Here is an 18,818-nt window from a genome sequence, read left to right on the forward strand (position 1 = left end):
TGTCTCAGGATATTCATGTTGGAAATTCATGAGTCCTTCATACCTGTCCCCAACAGTACCAGAACACGTGCACGTATTACGTCCGCAATAATGTCGGGATCGTGTTTGTTCTCTGGGAGATGATCCTATAATTGATCAGATCGAGACGTGAGAAAGTTTGCAGAAAGGATTTTTGTTGTTTACCGACCACAGGGTGTTTGACAGCTCGGGGGGGGGGGGTTGGCGGGGGGGAGGGGCACCAAACGAAGTATTTATAAATCATGTGCCAAGTGGCACATGTGCTTGCACCTTGGCACAGGTGTCCATAACCACACCCATCGATCTCACCTGTCAAACGGAGTGCACGGTGCCAAGGTGGAAAGTGAGATCCATTAAAGTGCACGACGACCACATTCCCAACGGGTAAAGTTCTTATTCGAGGAGGACGTGACGTCACAGTGCCGGAGAGAGAAGAGTGGGGGAGGAAAGAGGAGAAGGAAAGAGGAGAGTGGAGGAGGAGGAGGAGAAGGAAAGAGGAGAGTGGAGAGTGGAGGAGGAAAGGAAAGAGTGGAGAGTGGAGGAGGAAAGGAAAGAGTGGAGAGTGGAGGAGGAAAGGAAAGAGTGGAGAGTGGAGGAGGAAAGAGGAGAGTGGAGGAGGAAAGAGGAGAGTGGAGGAGAGTGGAGGAGGAAAGAGGAGAGTGGAGGAGGAAAGAGGAGAGTGGAGGAGGAAAGAGGAGAGTGGAGGAGGAAAGAGGAGAGTGGAGGAGGAAAGAGGAGAGTGGAGGAGGAAAGAGGAGAGTGGAGGAGAGTGGAGGAGAGTGGAGGAGGAAAGAGGAGAGTGGAGGAGAGTGGAGGAGGAGAAGGAAAGGAAAGAGTGGAGAGTGGAGGAGAGTGGAGGAGGAGAAGGAAAGGAAAGAGTGGAGAGTGGAGGAGGAAAGAGGAGAGTGGAGGAGGAAAGAGGAGAAGGAAAGAGGAGAGTGGAGGAGGAGAAGGAAAGGAAGGAGTGCAGAGTGGAGGAGGAGAGGGAGGAAGAGGAAAGAGGAGAGTGGAGGAGGAGGAGGAAAGAGGAGAGTGGAGGAGGAAAGAGGAGAGTGGAGGAGGAGAAGGAAAGGAAAGAGTGGAGAGAAGAGAGAAGAGTATGCGGAGCCCGATAAAAACAATGGCTTGTTGGAGGAGGAGGAGGAGGAGGAGGAGGAGGAGGAGGAGGAGAAGGAAAGGAAAGAGTGGAGAGTGGAGAGTGGAGGAGGAGAGGAGAGTATGCGGAGCCCAATAAAAACAATGGCTTGTGGAGGAGGAGAAGGGGGCGGACCCTGACGATTTCCAGGTGTACCAAGGGTTGTGTATAAATACGATCATTGCTCGTTCGATCGGAGTGAAGCACAGACAGGTACATCGACAGCGGAGACGAACGGGTGGACAGGCTCCGAAGCAAGGTGACGCGTGCAGGTGAAGCGTGCAGGTGAAGCGTGCAGGTGACGCGTGCAGGTGCAGGAGACCGCTGTGTGCCGATTGAAGAGTTTGTCCACGGACACGGACACGGGTCGGTGAGTACACGGGAAGAGGGAAAAAAGGTCATTGCGAAGTTTTTCATATATTTATTGTTACTTTTTAATGTTCGAACAGAAAGTTTTTATTTCGTGACGATTGATTGTTTTTACTACGTCACAGTGAAAAGTTCGTTTAAAACTGAACCAGTCGCTGTTTTGATTTTAAACATGTTATATCTACAGACTCCGTGTGCAATGTAAGGATGTTCTGAGGTTCAAGAACTCACAAGGCACGACTTTATTTATTTTGGTCCTTGATCTCTTGGTCAAGGTGTGTGTCTGCGTCAAGGGGGGGAGGGGGGGGGGTTGTGGCACTTGGTAAATAATTATATAAAAGAAACCCATCAATTCTTCCCACCTTGTGTGGTAGCCCGGGTAGCCCGGGTAGTCCAGGTCCATGTGTTTCACCAACTCCCTCGACACACCTGATGTTTGACTGAAGGTGACAGTAATTTGTATTTGTTCAGGATGCTGGTGATAACTTGCGTACTGTTCGCCAAGGACATCGTGGGAACTTTTAACGTCCACAAACGAATGCTGGCGGACTGGACACCCGGTTGGACACTCATCCCAGGATCGGCACACACACACTGATGTCTCATCCCGCCTGAGAAACGTCAGGACGGTTTACAGCCTGGTGGAGTTTCGAGGCCACGCCAGACAGCTCCAAGTGTGCATGCCTCCATAGGCCGCCACACACGGGGTCACCCGATCTACACCGGCTGATTCAGACTTTAGTGAAGCATCAAGAAGATTGTTTTGCAGCAGCAAAAAAGAGTAATTCGGGAGTGCAACACGGGAGTGTTGGTCCATAATACCTTATTTCCTTGTTTGAGGTTGTCCGGTAGATTATGATCCCTTCGTTACGCTCTGGAGATTGTGCAACCTTTGTATATTCATTTCCATTCTGTATTAGACACATAGGTATTTTAAAAGGATTGGTTAGATTCCCGACGAGCACTATAGCCTTCGAAATATGAGATGTCGAGGTGCAAGCTGAGCTCAGCCCTTTACACCACTTATGGGGGAGGGGGGGCTTAATCAGCCAAAGCAGTCATTTCATGTTTTTACATCGATCTGAATAAGAAATGAAAGTCTTAATAATGATGTTGACTTTCCACATGTGCAAATAATGTGTTACAGCAAGTTCCTGGGAAATTGAAGCAGTGGTTTGGAAAATTCCAAGGGACACGCACGCACACACGCACACATGCACACACGCACACACACATATACACATACACACACACCCTATAGAAAGTCGACAGCCCCTTTCAAAATTTTCACCTTCTGTTGCCTTATAGCCTGGAATTAAATTGCATCAAATCAGACTTTCCCCACCTTTTATTTACACATCGTAACCCACAACTTCCAAGTGAAAAACAAATGCTACAAATTCCAGGAAAATTAATTTAAAATACAAAATTAGAATATCTTGGTTTCATAAGTGTCCACCCCCCCCCCCCGAGTTAATACTTTGTGGAAGCACCGTTGACAGCAATTACAGCTTGAGTCTGTTGGGATAGGTCTCTACCAACTTTACACACCTTGATTGGGGGTCATTCCGTGTCAAATCGGCCAAAAAAAATGAAATTCTGCGGTGACCCCCACAGATTTTCCTGAAAAAATTCTCAAAGCTACCTTAACATATATGAGGAAAGTTTGCCAAGTTATAGCTCAAAATTCCAAGATATGGCCCTACAAACACCCGAGGGGTGTTTCAATACTCGCGACTTGCAGATTTGTATCTGAAGCATTTTTGGAGGGCTCTAAATTCCAGAGTTTTACAAACAGAGTTCTGAAAATTCACACAAATGGTGTCTCTTAGTGAGGCTTTCAGAATCTGACATAAAAAATGTTCTACTTAAAATACTTTTTAAGAAAAGTACTCTCAAAAGTAGTGATTTGTAACATGCAGTCAAAAAAATTTGAGTTTTCAAATTGCCAACAGTCAGTTTATTCATCAGGAAGAATTTTGTTGCCTGATTTACATAATCTCGTGACTGGATCATTTACACAAGAAAAGTGAAACCTTTTGAAGTAAAATCTTGGGTGCAATAGGTGTCTGAACTTTGCTCCAGACTCAATGACACTGAAATTTACCTCAAGTGATCACCATGTTGACAGTTACACAGCTCTTTTAAATTTTTGTTTTTAAATTTTTTTAATTTTTTAACACGTACATAGGGAAACTGTGGCAGAAAATCCAAGGCTTGTTCTCAATCCCTTCTATTTTTAAACGATTTTTATAAAGGCCCACTATTTAAAAAAAACATGTTCGATGAAAGATGTAGAATAAAAGCAAAAGGTGTGCTTTTGAAGTGGAAGCCATGTCAAGAATTCCTAAGCTGACACCACAATGAGCATGCAGTAGTGTTTCATGTTCAGAATAACTTTGTGGTTAATTTACTTTGGCTCAAAAATGTATTTTTCCAATTAAAAATGAGATGCTAATACTTATCTCAATCATGAAAAAAGGCACAATGTACAATGGTGCATTTTGTATGATATAAAAGTAATAAATATTTATAACATTATGAATCTCATATCATAGAATTAAATTTGCACATAAACATCAAATTTTTACCAAGTAAATACTTGTGTAAACCTTTTATATTCATGCAAAATATCATAAATTTATGATATGCAAATATCATAACATGATATGCAAAATATAAATTTTTGGAAATCAGCAAACATCACCGCCCTGCAAAAAAAAGGTGCAAAAACCGATCCCTGCAACTACAGACCAATCAGCCTTCTCCCAATCATCAGCAAGGTTATGGAATCCATCATCGCTTCAGACATGAAATCCTTCTTCTTCTCCAATGGCTTGATTTCCGATCATCAATTTGGTTTCAGACCAGGTCACTCTACCCTGGATATGCTGCTTCTGCTCTCCCATTAATGGATGGAGGTCCTCAATGCTAGACAGGAAATCTGAGCCGTATCCCTGGACATATCACGTGCTTTTGACACGGTTTGGCACCCTCCCCTGCTCATCAAACTCTCTTCCTATGGTATTCAAGGCCACTCATGGCTCGCAGACTTCCTCTCCTGTCGCAGTCACCGTGTGGCCCTAAATGGAGTTCTTTCATCTCCTCTTCCTGTCCAGGCTGGAGTTCCTCAAGGTAGCGTTCTGGGCCCTGTTCTTTTTCTGGTTTTCATCAATGATCTCTCCGACTCTCTGGAAAATCCTCTATCTCTTTGCTGATGATTCCACCCTCAGCCATACCACCGGTCATCCCTCAGACCGGCAAGCAGCAGCTTCTTCGCTCACTGCAGATCTGGATAAAATCACAAACTGGTCCAACACGTGGAACATGTCTTTCAATCCGGACAAATCTCACATTCTCACAATGTTTCTTCGAAAGGACCGTTTTAGAAAACCCCCCATCCACTTTCTCAACAATCCTCTGGAATAAGTCCTTTCTTTCAAGCTTCTGGGTCTCACTATCTGCCCTGACCTTTCCTGGAAAAGCCACATTTCAAACCTCGCCTCCAAAGCCAGTCGCCGACTGGGAATCCTCCGTTGTGCAAAGTCCTTCCTCGGCCCACCTGAACTCCTGACCATTTACAAAGCTTTTTGTCCGCAGCCTGATGGAGTACTGCTCTCCCTTCTGGGCTGGTGCTCCTGCCTCCCACATTTCTCTGCTTCACGCTGTAGAAACCAAGGCATTTTGGATCATTGGCATCTCCCGCAATGAGGCTGAGTCTTTGGGCCTCTCACGCAATCACCGCAGGTTGGTCGATGGTCTTTCTGTCTTCTACAGTCTCCTCTCCAGCCTCGCCCCCCCCTGCTCTCTCTGAGATTTGACCCACCACAATTCTGCAGAGCGCTCAAGGTCCGCCAACAACCCCCTTCTGGTAAAACTACCAAAATCACGAATCACTGCTCACCTCCACTCTTTCATTCCTCTTTTTTCCTGCCTTTGGAATAAACTCCCTCACTCTATTCAATTCCATTCTTCCCTCCAGGCCTTCAAAACAGCTGTTCACACCACCTCTTATCATCCCCCATCCAAAACCTCGATCTTTTCTACCTCCGATAATCCACCCAAGCCCACCTCCTTCAAATTCCCTGCTTTCCTTCCTGAAAGTCCCTGTAATGTCCATCTTCTATTCCCCATGTTCCCCGTCCCATCCCTCTCCCTTCCACAGATCTAATGTCTGTTCCCCACTGTTTTGTCCTTCCCACTCCCTTCCATCTTGTCTCATGCCCCCACCCCCCCCCCCCCGTTGATGTGCGTTGTATGTTATCTCTCATACGAGCCTTGACAAGTATTAAAAAAAAAATGTGGGTTTGAAGTTTTTAAGTAATTTACAAAATTTAAGTAATTTACATCAATTTCTAATGATTCTGCAGTCCCAAAAGCAACTTTTTAAAAATAAAATTTTTACTAACAAATGTAAAGAAAAAATAAAGATATTGTAAGGAGGTGTGACTTGAGTGGAATCTAACAATATAGAAATCAGTTTAGTAAAGCTTAAAGAAGTGTACCAAAATCATTTCCAAAGTTAGGCATGAAGCACAACTCTATCTTATTTCGGCTTTAACCTAATACACAGCCCTGTAGTAACTGCCAATGCTCATTGTTACATTTTATTATATCCTGGCAATTATAAAACTAATCACAGTTCACTTTGTACAATCGATCCAAGTACATTTGTCCAAACAATTTGATATGAAATTATGAAAAAAAAGTTAAATCAGATATTGTACCTACATTTACAAATGGATGTAGACTTTCGTACAATGTACACTAAGTATATAAACAATAGATATGCAAATGAATATTTATAATGGTGATTATTATGATCACATTATGCGTCTTAATTTTTTGTAGTTGAGATTGGCGGTGGCCTTAAACTAAAATATCTTTTTAAAAAAAAATGTGAGCCAAATTAAAGTAACCACATACTTGTTCTGACCAAAAAAACACAACAATTTGATCATTGTGGTGCCAACTTATGCATGTTTGGCATGGCTTCCACTTCAAAAGCACACCTATTGCTTTTATTCTAAATCTTTCATCGAACATGTTTTTTTTAAAATAGAAGGGATTGAGAACAACTCTTGAATTTTCTACCACAGTTTGCCTATGTATGTGTCTTTAAGTTACAAAAATTTAAAAGAGCTGTGTAACTGTCAACATGGTGAGTACTTGGGGTAAAACCGGGGTAAATATCAGTGTCGTTGAGTCCGGAGCAAAGTTCAGACACCGATAGCACCCAAGATTTTGCTCCAAAAGGTTTCAGTTTTCTTGTGTAAATAATCCAGTCACTAGATTATGTAAATCAGGCAACAAAATTCGTCATGATGAATAAATTGACTGTTGGCAGCAATTTGAAAACTCCAAATTTTTTGACTGCATGCTACAAATCACTACTTTTGAGAGTACTTATCTTAAAAAGTATTTTAAGTAGAACATGTTTGCAATATTCTGAAAGCCTCACTAATAGACACCATTTGTGTGAATTTTCAGAACTCTATTTGTAAAACTGGAATTTAGAGCCCTCCAAAAATGCTTCAGATACAAATTTGCACGTCGCGACTGCCAGAATTGAAACACCCCAAGGGTGTTTGTAGGGCCATATCTCGGACACTACTTGGAATTTTGAGCTATAACTTGGCAAACCTTCCTCATATATGTTAAGGTAGCTTTGAGAATTTTTTTTCAGAAAAATCTGACGGGGTCACCGCAACCCCCGGCTGAAATGACACGGAATGACTGTTGGGCAATATTTGTCCATTCTTCTGGACAAAACTGTTCAAGCTTAGTCAAGGTATGTGGGGAGTGTTGATGGATAGCAAACTTCAAGTCATGCCACAGATTTTCGATTGGATACAAGTCGGGGCTCTGACTGGGCCACTCAAAGACATTTATCTGTTTGTTCCTCAGCCACTGCAGTGTACATTTGCCTGTGTGTTTTGGGTCATTCTCACGCTGAAAGGTGAACTTCCGTGCCAATTTCAAGTTTTCCGCTATTTTTTTCTGTATTTTGCACCATCCATTTTCCCTTGTATCCTGGCAAGTACCCAGTCCCTGCTGATGAGAAACATCCCCATAACAAGATGCTGCCACTACCATGCTTCAGTCGGAATCGTGTTCTTTGGGTGATGATGAAGCCGTCTCCCCTACCAAATTTCTTGGTGAGGAGGGTGTCCGATATGGACACCCAGCAGGATTAAAAACAAAACCTGTCAAAGGGCGGAGGAGCTCCTTGTGAGCCAATGGCCATCCATATCTAGTGCCCAACTGTGTCTGTGGATTTCCTCCTGCAGTTGGGTTACTTCTTATTAGGAGGTTGGTGGCAGGATTTGCACTCCAGCCACCATAAAACCCTTCATTCGGCAAAGCATACCAAAAGCACAAAAAAATTTGGAAACCCACTCCGTGGGAGTACCTCCTGTGCAGCTGACCTTTGCAGGGCAGCTCACCGGATGACGGGATTGGGGCAAAGCCTTCGGGACCCCTAATCTTTGATAGGAGGAAAACCACGGGGTAACCTTCCAGCGTCAGATTGCGGTAGTGTCGAGGTGGTGATGAGGTGTCGTCCACCAGACGGCGGTCTCCTTGGGTTAACCTGAGGCGGTCCCTTTGGGTGGGTGCCTGGAATGTCCTATCCCGAAGAGAGGATGATCACCTGTCTCTTATCATCTGAGCTCGAGCGTTTGGACATCGGTATTGCAGCACTTTGAGGTTTGGAGACTGGATTGCGGCGAAATCATGGTAGGTGGCTACACCTCTGATGGTTCCCATGCCCAAGTGGTTGCTGCAGCTGTGTCCAATAAACTGACTCCAATGATAATTGAGGTAACACCGGTCAACGAGCGTATTATGAGATGAAGGATTCGTCACTCCTTGGGTGTCATTTCCCTGGTCTCTGTTTATGTTCCGACTGAGGTGAATGATCTCACTGTGAAGGATGCATTCTACTCCACGCTCGAGTCTGTGGTTGATGAGGGCCCCAGGTGCGATACACTTCTCGGCTTTGGGGGGGATTTCAATGCATCGACTGGAACTGATAGGGATGGTTATGAGGTGTGTGTTGGTCCACATGGGTCAAGAACTGTGAACCTGAATAACACAAAGTTCCTTGACTTTGCAAGAAGTCATGGAATTAGGGTGGCTGGTTCATGGTTTCAGCGCCCACAAGCTCATCGCTGGACTTGGTGTTCCAATGCTGGCGGTGTGGCAAAGGAGATTGACCATGTGCTCGTTGATGGTCACTGGAGGATGACCCAGAACTCCAGGGTCTACCAGAGTGATCAGTTATTCAATGCTGGCCACAGGCTTGTTGCAGCAACTCTAAAGCTGCACCTTAAATCTGGGAGAATGGGACCATCCCAGCCGAGGCTGGATGTTGGCAAGCTCAAGAATGACAGGGCAGCTGAGGAGTTTGTGAACAGGCTGAGTGGAGATTTGGGGGTCTGGGTGCCACAGGGGACCCTGAGGAATTGTGAAGTGCCTTCAAGACCACCGTCCTTGATGTTGCCAGTCAATGTCTTGGAACTCACCGTCGGGCAAAGAAGAATTTTGTCTCTCGGGACACTGGATACCATTGAACAGAGTCACAGGGCCAGGCTGAATAGCAGAGCCGAGCTGTTCAGGGAGCTGAGGCGTAAAACTGTACGTGCGTTAATAGTGGACAAGGAGGCCTATGTGCGAGGAATCTGTGAGGGGGTAGAGCATCACCTGTGGTCAAGTGATTCTCATCCTGCTTACAGGGGAATTCACCTATTGTGTTCCAACAAGCCCTTTCCTCAGTGTACCGCAGTTAGAGTGGAGGGTGGTGGGCTATTTAGAGAGCAGTCTGAAGTGAAGTCCCTCTGGGCCAGTTCCTTTGAGCGGCTGTACCAGGCTGATCCACCAGTTGTTGAGTTGGATGTCCATGGTGTGACTATCCCCATTGCTGACACTACAATCAACTGTGGTCCACCTTTGTTTGTGGAAATAGACTGCAGTGAACCGGTTGAAATGGGGGAAAGCTCCAGGGATCTGTGGCATCCATGCTGAACTTCTCAAGGCTGGTGGAAATGCTGCACTCGTGTCGTTGCATGCAGTTTTGTGCTTTGCCTGGAACACAGGCATCATTCGAACTGACTGGAAGAGGGGCCTTGTTGTCCCTCTCTGGAAAGGGAAGGGTGATTGCCAAGACTGCAACAACTACCGAGGGGTGATGCTGCTCTCAGTGCCGGGCAAGTTCTTTGCTCGGATAATTATTGACAGGGTTTGCCGCCATCGGCTTGAGCACCAGCGTCCAGAGCAGTCAGGCTTTACACCAAAGAGGTCAACAATTGACCGTATCTTTGCCATTTGGGTCCTCGCCAAACACTGACGAGAGTTTTGGCAGGGGCTGCTTGCAGCTTACGTTTATCTCTGCAAAGCGTTTGATTCAGTGAATCAGTATGCCGTCTGGAGGATTCTTGGTCTTCGTGGGGTGCCACCAAAACTGATCGATCTGATGTCTCAACTATACTCTGGTACTGAGAGTGCTATGAAATGTGGTGGTACCATCTCTGACTTATTTCTAGTTGTATTGTACTTCCAGTATTTACACTTAATGGAGTTTGTCGGGGTGTGTACTGGCCCTCACACTTTTCGGCGCTTGTATGGACTGGGGAGAATGTCGGAGAGATCAAGCTGCGCTGCATCGTTTGGGAATGTCAATATCTTTGACCCTGATTTCACAGATGATGCAGTCATCTTTGTGGAGACTCGAGATATCCTTTTGGGGGTCCTCGAGGTGCTGAATGAAGAGTTGAACCCACTGGGGTTACGGGTTTCCTGGGTCAAAACTACGATCCAAGCTTTCAATGACATCTTGGACGCTGTTATCCTGTCTGTACCTGTTTGTGGCGAGGATGTTTAGGTCACGGAGAGATTCACTTCCCTTGACATTGGTATTCATGTCTCTGTTGGTTGTGAGCCACAGGTCAACAGACGTCTGGGTTGGGCCTGAGGAGTCATGGATTCACTGGATTATGGGGTGTGGTGCTGCCGGTACCTATGTGGGAGGATTGAAGTCTGAGTCTTCAGGTCCTTCCTGCTTCCAGTCTTGCTCTATGGATGTGAGACTTGGACTCTGACCAGGTATCTGAGACGGAGACTTAATTCCTTTGGTACCAGGTCTCTTCGGAGAATCGTTGGCTATCGCTGGTCGGACATTGTGTCCAACGAGGGTTTGCTGAGAGAGACTCAAATGAGCTTTGTTACCTGCATAGTCAGTGAGTGTCATTTGTGGCTGTATTGAAATGTGGCTCATTTTCCTGACTCTGATCCTGCTCACCAGATTCTCTAAGCGAGGGAGCCTCGTGAGTGGAGGGAGCCACGTGGTTGGCCAATGGGCCCAATCACGTGCCTTGTGGTTGCAGCAGGTTGATCGGTATCTCAAGGAGATGGGGATGGGCCAGGCATCTGCCTGGGGGATGGCTAGACGGAGGCCCAAGGGTACCGGCGGAAAGTGGAGGCAGCAACGCGCTGCTCCGGCGCATGCTCCCATACCTGACCTGACCTTGTCACCCTACTTTACAGGCTACACTTGTGGAATGCTTGGGATATTGTTGTCACATAAAGTCTCTGCCATAAATGCCAGGAGCTTTTTCAAAGTTGCCTTTGGCTTTTTTGGTGTCATCTCTGATCAGTTGGTCCTCCTTACTTGGTCATCCAGTTTGGAGGGACGGACTTATCTTGGCAGGGTCTTGGTGGTACCATACGCCTTCCATTTCAAAATGATTGTCTTGACTGTGCTCCAAGGGATATTCAAGGCCTTTGAAATATTTTTATACCCATCCCTTGATCAGTACATTTCCACAACTTTTTTGCCAGAGGTCTTTTGAAAGCTCCTTGGTGCTCATGGTTGAATCTTTGCTATGAAATTAACTACCCATCAGAGGAAACCCACAGGAACAGCTGATTTTATTCTGAAATAATCAGAATCACTACAATTTAACACAAGTGGAGGCCAATTAACTTACTCCGAAGTTCAATTCTGGAGCTTAAATTTTGTAATTTGGCTTAGCTTAAGAGATTTTTGAGATTGTGGCATATGCGGAAATGAAATAAGGCCACAAACACTGGGGTCTTCGGGCATTTATAAGCAATGCAATGTACCCAGCATTTCGTAGTTCTGATGAATAGGCACTCGTAATAATAAGAGTGAAGAATGTAGTGGGGGGGGGGGGAGCTTTATCATAAATAAATCGTTGCAGCCTGTTCCAAGTCAAGCAATGGTTGAGCAGGCCAAAAAAGATGTGACTGCTTCAGATTCCAGCGAGGAATACACCTTAAGACCCCAGAGTGAGATGGCTGAGTATCGCCTGATAAAGGATATAATTAAATCAGGCCGTTAATTATCTTCAAAACGGGTGTTTTAATTTACCCAAACATCCAATTTTCACTCTTGCCCTTCCTTGGGGTTCCCTTGGTATGCATGCAAAGCTTCAGGCTGCTCGGTTTCATGGTTTTGGAGTTATGGAGGCGACAAACTGACACGTGTGTGTCAAATGTAACACACACACACACACACACACACACACACACACACACACACACACACACACACACACACACACACACACACACACACACACACACACACCAGTGATGTGTTTTTTTGTTTTTTTATTTATTTATTTTACTTTCATATCCATAGCTTTACAGTTTACAACATTATGGATTCCCTCGTAAAATTAATTTTGCTTCATCCCTGATACATTCCATCAGAGAACTTCCTTTTATTGGGCCATGTGAATGATAGTGTGGGATTGTGGTAACAGTTTAAAACCAAGTTTGTCAATGTAGCCCTCACTGTGTGTGGGTCATGTCATGTTGCAAAATGACTCTGGTGATGAGACCGCCCTCGACATATTGTACATATTGCTACTTTCAAGATAGTTTCCAACAGTAGGGCAGACATTGCACTTGTTACTGTTTCGTTTCATTGAAGTAGGCTATGAGAATACCCTTCTGGTCCCAGAATATTGTCATCATCATTTTCCTGACACATGGACTTGACTTGACCGCTTTTGGTGTTTGTGGTGATTGGTGTTTCCATTCCATGCATAGCCATTCTCTCAGGTTCATGATGTTTAGTCTGTGGTGGTGATTCATTGCTTTTCTCTTGGTTCACATTGCTGGCGATGACTCTGACATACAGTATTCGCTAATGTATCTGTGTTCATCAGAGTGATTCTGGCATCCACTGATGTCAGTTTATTCACATCTATCATCTCGTATCGGTCTGTCAATCATAGCTGCAATGTCCTTTGTGTCAGCTGGCATGAGACACTGGTTGCCCAGGCCATTGCTCATTGTACACACTCTTCCTTCCCTTTGAAACTGTACACACTTTTTGCACGTTCAGACCACATTGTGCAGTCATTCTCCTAAGAACGTCATCGTTTGACACCTTCACTAAGTAAAATCCTGATGAATCCTTGCTGCTCAAGAACACCCAGTTATTTTAGTGGGGCAGCCATCTTTACAGCATGATTATAATCGCCACAAGTAGGGGAAGTTGGGTACTGACTGGTCAACAAATGCCACACTCGTTCCTGGAATATCGAACGTAAAACAATTGCACAATTGCGTAAAAGTAAAATTGACTTTATAATAATGGAATTCTTTTCCAAGGAACTTCAATGCAGGAGAAGGCCTTGAGGCCCAGCAGAGTCTCTGGAATGGTTGCCAACCTATGGCTGTTTGTCCCTGTTTTCCTTTTTAAATACAGTACTGAGCATCAAGCAAGGAAGCAGTACATATTATTTTCAGTCTTTGGTAAGATTTGGCCAGAGTGCGATCTGCCAACCTCACAGATTCAGAGTGGACGCTCTCACCATTATGCCACTAAGTCGAGTTTTCAACTTTCTTTATCGACTTACCATTATAAATATATATATATATATATATATATATATATATATATATATATATATATATATATATATATATATATATTTATTGTGCAAACTCCTTCCCAGTACTTTTCATTCCTGGCTTGGTCACTTTTTACTGGTGGGTGTTGTGGTTTTGATATCTGTTACTTGCTCTGCACATCTTGCTGTGAATGTTCAGCTTGCTCAGCAAGTTAATATTTGTGTTGTCCTCCCAGCATATACCACTGGAGAATTGGTCAAGACCACAAGATTGAATTGTCCACAAACTACCTACCGCTTGTGGAGGCCAACGTCCTATTATATAGAGGTACCCACTCCATTGGAAACCTGAATTGCTGCTATTTAATTACTGATCACTCACTATGCCTTCTGATTGTTGATGGTGTTTATGAGCTGTCTGTTTCACACATTTGTATTTTGTATCTTGGGACCGTCTGTCTCTTTTCCTGAGTGTTATGCCGTACTCGATCACCTGTTAGAGAATCAGAACGTGGGAGGAGATTTAAAAGGAAGCCGGAAGAAGAATGATGTGCAGAAGGGAAAGATCAACCATGGCCGGCCGGAAGGGAGTGAAAGGTTGTGTAATGCCACAAAAAGTCCAACATGGCAGTTGTTTGTTTCCATACATCCTGATGCTCTGTGGACTGTGCTTCCCCGCTGACGGACCCCCCGGTAGCTTGTAGCTGTTGCTGTGGTTGAGTCTTGGGAGGAACTGCTGAAATCGGTCTGTCTGGGTTCTTTCACACTTCTTTCTACTTTCTCACATTTCTCTTAATTTTTTATTCTAGTTCTTGCTTTATTTTTTTGTTCATTTTGCTCTTTCTTTATCTATCCAGGGACAAGTGAACTCTTACAAAAACTACAGTTCATATCGCACACCAGACCCCGCACAGTCTTGAGAAGAAGGTCCTGGGAAGGGTGTTTTTAACTGTTGCTTGCTTCGTGCAAAACGCAAATCGGTGCTAGGTGCCGCCATATTTGCCAGAATGCTGGATCTCAGCGATTTGATGATGGCATAATATTATGTAAATATAAAATATAAAATTCATAATATAAAATATTATGCCATCATGCCTCAGGGCATGATGGCATAATATTTTGTAAGTTCTGCTAAGTGGATGGTTTTTGAAAGTGCCAAGAAGGCTATTTATGTTCTACAGTATTCAAGCACACCACCTTACTTGACCACATTACATTAGTTAGTCGTGCCTGTTGTTTGTCCTTTTGATGTCCCTAAAAACAAAGCTTCCTGTTTTGAATGATTTTCAATTTTGTTTGACTGCAAGACAGACTGACAGATAGACAGACAGACAAACAAAAAAAATTACCTTGCTCTGCGAATGCCTGATTGGGATGAGATTCCGTACATCTTGCCAAATTCAGAGCCAAAGTGCCGCTAAACTACAGGTTCAAAGGGGAAAAGTCTGTTGACGTTGAATAGTTCCTCGATCATCGACTGCCAGATAAAATGAAGCAATCGCTTAACCTAGCTTTTCGCTTCTCGCACGTTGGGTAAATAACGTTTGTGAGGCTCACGTGGCTGCACCTGGATGGGTTTGAGGGTTGAGGAGTAGCAGCTGAAACCCAAATCCTATCCAGGTTCCTCCTAATTGCTTTATCTTTGCTCTGTACTTATTTGGTTCCATCCGATGACTCCAATGCCATGTTTGGTGGTAGAGAGAATGTCAGAACAACAATTTTCTTCACTTCAAAAAAAATAAACAAAACAAAACTTGAAGCAAAGGCAAAGGGAGAGGGAGAGGGAGCAGATTGAGACTGGAATGGAGGTGGATGTCTGTTTTATTTATTATTATTATTATTATTATTATTATTATTTTATATATATATATATATATATATATATATATATATATATATATATATATATATATATATATATATATATATATACATATATATATATATATATTTTTTTTTTCGTAATGCAGTAGCATCATGTGCTGTTGCTGCAGTGCCCCTATTGGTTAGAGCAGGAATTTGGTCATGGTGCGGTGGTCATGGACACCATGGGATCTTTAAAGTCCACCAACTAATGCTGGCAGATGGGATGCCCTGTTTAACGTCTGTCCAAGGGACAGCACCGACATTGTTGCCTCACCCTGCCCTGGCGGTGGTCGTGTGATGAATAGTTGCCAAAAAAAGGGGTAGCGATGGAGTTAAAATAGGCATGGTGAGGTTGAATGTTTGAATTGGAGGCATGTTATTGAGTTGGCAAAGCTTCATCTCAGAAGTAAAAATAATAAATAAAGCGCGTCAAGCAGGAATGAGAACAGCCGGAACGATTCTCGGATTGCCGATGGTCAAAAGTTTACAATGGAGGTCGAATTCTTGTTTATCTGTGGCATTGAGTTTCATGTAAGAGTTTGGGGGATTTAACGCATGCAGGACGAGATGTTAAGTGATGTCGATGTCCTTTTCATATTCTGTCTGAAGGGTGAAGACAGGTCCTGACGTACTACCGAAGTAGTTTCTTGGCAAGGGTTACACTGGGTGGTATGCCATTGCTTTCCCAGCAGTAGCTGGGCAGGTGTTTATAATTTGTTCAGGGTGCTGGCGATGGCTCACATCACATAGTCTTTGTGAAGGACATCATGGGATGTTTAACGTCCACTAACTAATGTCGGTAGATGGGCCGCCCTGTTTACCGTCCATCCGAGGGATGGCACACGTCGAATTGCCCTGCTTGTGAAATAGCTGGGTCGGATTTTAACCCAGGCGAGACAGATTGGAGGGGAGTGTGGATATCTTGAGGATGGCAGGATTGCCTCAATGTCGTTTTTACCTGAATGATTAGGACATCAATGGGCAAATCAACACGTATATATGTATATGTGTGTATGTTTAAAACCTTGGAATGAGAGTATCAGATGGGAAGTGCAAAGAGACTTTATGTAAAGCATTACGAGAACGAATGGCATTCGGTGGAGCACATACATCCGTCAGGTTGAACGGTGTACATTTTGTACGCCATTGATGGGTTGGATCTAGATCCGGGCCTGAACCAAAATCGAATCTGCTTGTTCTTGTCACGTACTCAACTCGTCCACCTGGTTTTGTCATCACCCGTCAAACTTTTTGAGACATCGGTTTTAGCCTCCTTTTCTCAATGGTGAGAAGAATCACTTTAAAAATTATTGGATCTGGATTCAGATCTTCACCAAAATCAAACCGATTTGTCCTTGTCACACACCCAACCTGTCCCCCAAATTTCGTCTGGATCAGTCTACAACCTTTTGACATATCCTGCTCACAGACAAACAAACGGATGAATACATAACCTCCACCCCATTGAGCGACGAGATTCGGTGCCAACAAATCGGTATTGATATTACAGTCTAACAGGATGGCGCAGCTCGGAGTATTGCATATGGGTTTGATTCCTGACCAGACTGTAAACCGTCAGATTGCTGCTTCGTAGTGTTCAGGGCGTTGTACCACAAAGTGCATCGTCCTTCGGAAAGTCTTTAAGCTGGGAGTCCTGCATGCAGGCGTCAGTTACTTGATGGATGTTAAACATCCCACAGTGTCTTTGAATACAGAGCTGTTGCCGGCAACATGAACATGTTTCAAAAGCCATCCTAAATTGTAGGGGGGCACTGCATCAGCCGCACACTTGTACTCACTATCAGCCGCGTTCTGCATGTGAAAGAAAACTAACATTCCGCGTCGTTCAATTTAGAAACAGAGTATGAACAACGTTTGTATTGCTGCAAATTGCATTAATTGTATTTCTGATGTGAAATACATCCTTTTTATAAAAAAAAACTAATCATCCAGTAAAAGTTTGCCAACTTTTCGACGCTTTCTTGCTCACCTGTATTGCACTCCTTTGTTTTTTTGTTTTTTTCTACCTGTGGAATCATCGCTCATTGTAGGTCGATATTGGCCATTGAAAAAGTTCAACCAATGAGATGCTCACAATAGTTCAAGAGTTTCTGATATATTTGAATTTATAATTTGGAGGAAAGTATATAAATTTTTCTCTTTATGTGCTGCATACATTGTTAAATTTTTGTTTGTTTGTTTTGTCCTGGTCGACAACTCCAGGATGTCCACCTTCTTCTGATTAAACTCCCCAAATCTAGGTTTTTCCGCATTAACTACACTTTTCTTACGTCGCCACATTCCTCAGGCTGTCCTATCACACCCCTTCTCCCAGGGCTTCAAGCAGGCCATTCCATGTGTAGCTCACCCCCATCCCTACCTGTGATATTTTTTAGCCCCATTAAACCTACACAACCTAACCCTCTTGCTTGCAGGTTACTGTGTCCTTCTCTCCTCTATCTCTCTCCTATCTTCCTGTTCATTCATTCATTCCCTTGCTTGTTGTCCAACTTTTGCTCCACTGCAAGTTTGTTGCCTTTTTACCCTCTTCCACTGTGTGGTCCATTGAGCCTCGATCTTGTAAACAAAAAATTTAAAATCATTTGTAGAACCTTTTAAATGTCCCATATTATATAACGCCCTCTGCACCAATTTAACGTCACAGCTCACCTCCAGTTCATATCATCTTCCATTCCCATTGAAGAGGTTTTCATTTACTACTTTTATTTTTTTTTCATCAATGAAGCACCTTTAAAAAAAAATTTTTTTGTATATACCTTGTCGAGGCTCGTATGAGAGCTAACACACAATGCACAGCAAGGGGGGCATGACACGAGAGAGGTGGGAGTGGGAAGGACAAAACAGTGGGGAACAGAGACATTCGGAGATCTGTGGAAGGGATGGGGGTGGGGAACATGGGGAATACAAGATGGACATTACAGGGACTTTCAGGAAGTAAAGCAGAGAATTTGAAGGAGGTGGGTTGGGGTGGATTATCGGGGGTAGAAAAGATGGGGGATGATAGGTGGTGGTGAACAGCTGTTTTGAAGGCCTGGAGGGAAGAATGGGATTGAATAGAGTGAGGGAGTTTATTCCAAAGGCGGGAAAAAAGAGAAATGAAAGAGTGAAGGTGAGCAGTGATTCGTGATTTTGGTAGTTTTACCAGAAGGGGGTTGTTGGTGAACCTTGAGCGCCCTGCGGAAATGTGGTGGGGACAAATCGCAGAGAGAGCAGGGGGGGGAGGCTGGAGAGGAGATGGTAAAAGACAGAAAGACCACCGACCAACCTGCGGTGATTGAGTGAGAGGCCCAATGATCCGAAATACCTTGGTTTCTACAGCGTGAAGCCGAGAAAGGTGGGAGGCAGGAGCACCAGCCAAGAGGGGAGAACAGTACTCAATCAGGCTGTGGACGAAAACTTTGTAAGTGGTCAGGAGCTCAGGTGGGCCGAGGAAGGACTTTGCATGACGGAGGATTCCCAGTTGGCGACTGACTTTGGAGGTGAGGTTTGATATGTGGCTTTCCCAGGAAAGGTCATGGCAGATA

General features: G+C 44.2%; 1 protein-coding gene across 3 annotated transcripts in view; it reads left to right on the forward strand.

Moving 5' to 3' along the window:
• LOC147025200 (tissue factor-like) overlaps positions 1-18,818 on the forward strand; it is a 64,852-nt gene that overhangs the window by 1,202 nt on the left and 44,832 nt on the right. The window contains exons 1-2 of one of the 3 annotated variants that reach the window (XM_085885924.1): positions 1,324-1,523; positions 13,644-13,735. The gene's annotated coding sequence lies outside the window, so the exon portion shown is untranslated. Of the gene's footprint in view, positions 1-1,321; positions 1,524-13,643; positions 13,736-18,818 lie in introns of those variants that run through there. The other 2 variants (XM_085885925.1, XM_085885926.1) reach the window with 2 other exon arrangements.

Source organism: Eptatretus burgeri, chromosome 6, assembly GCF_056783735.1.
Source record: "Eptatretus burgeri isolate ZD-2024b chromosome 6, Ebu_testis_v1, whole genome shotgun sequence".
NCBI classification, from domain to species: Eukaryota; Metazoa; Chordata; class Myxini; order Myxiniformes; family Myxinidae; genus Eptatretus; species Eptatretus burgeri.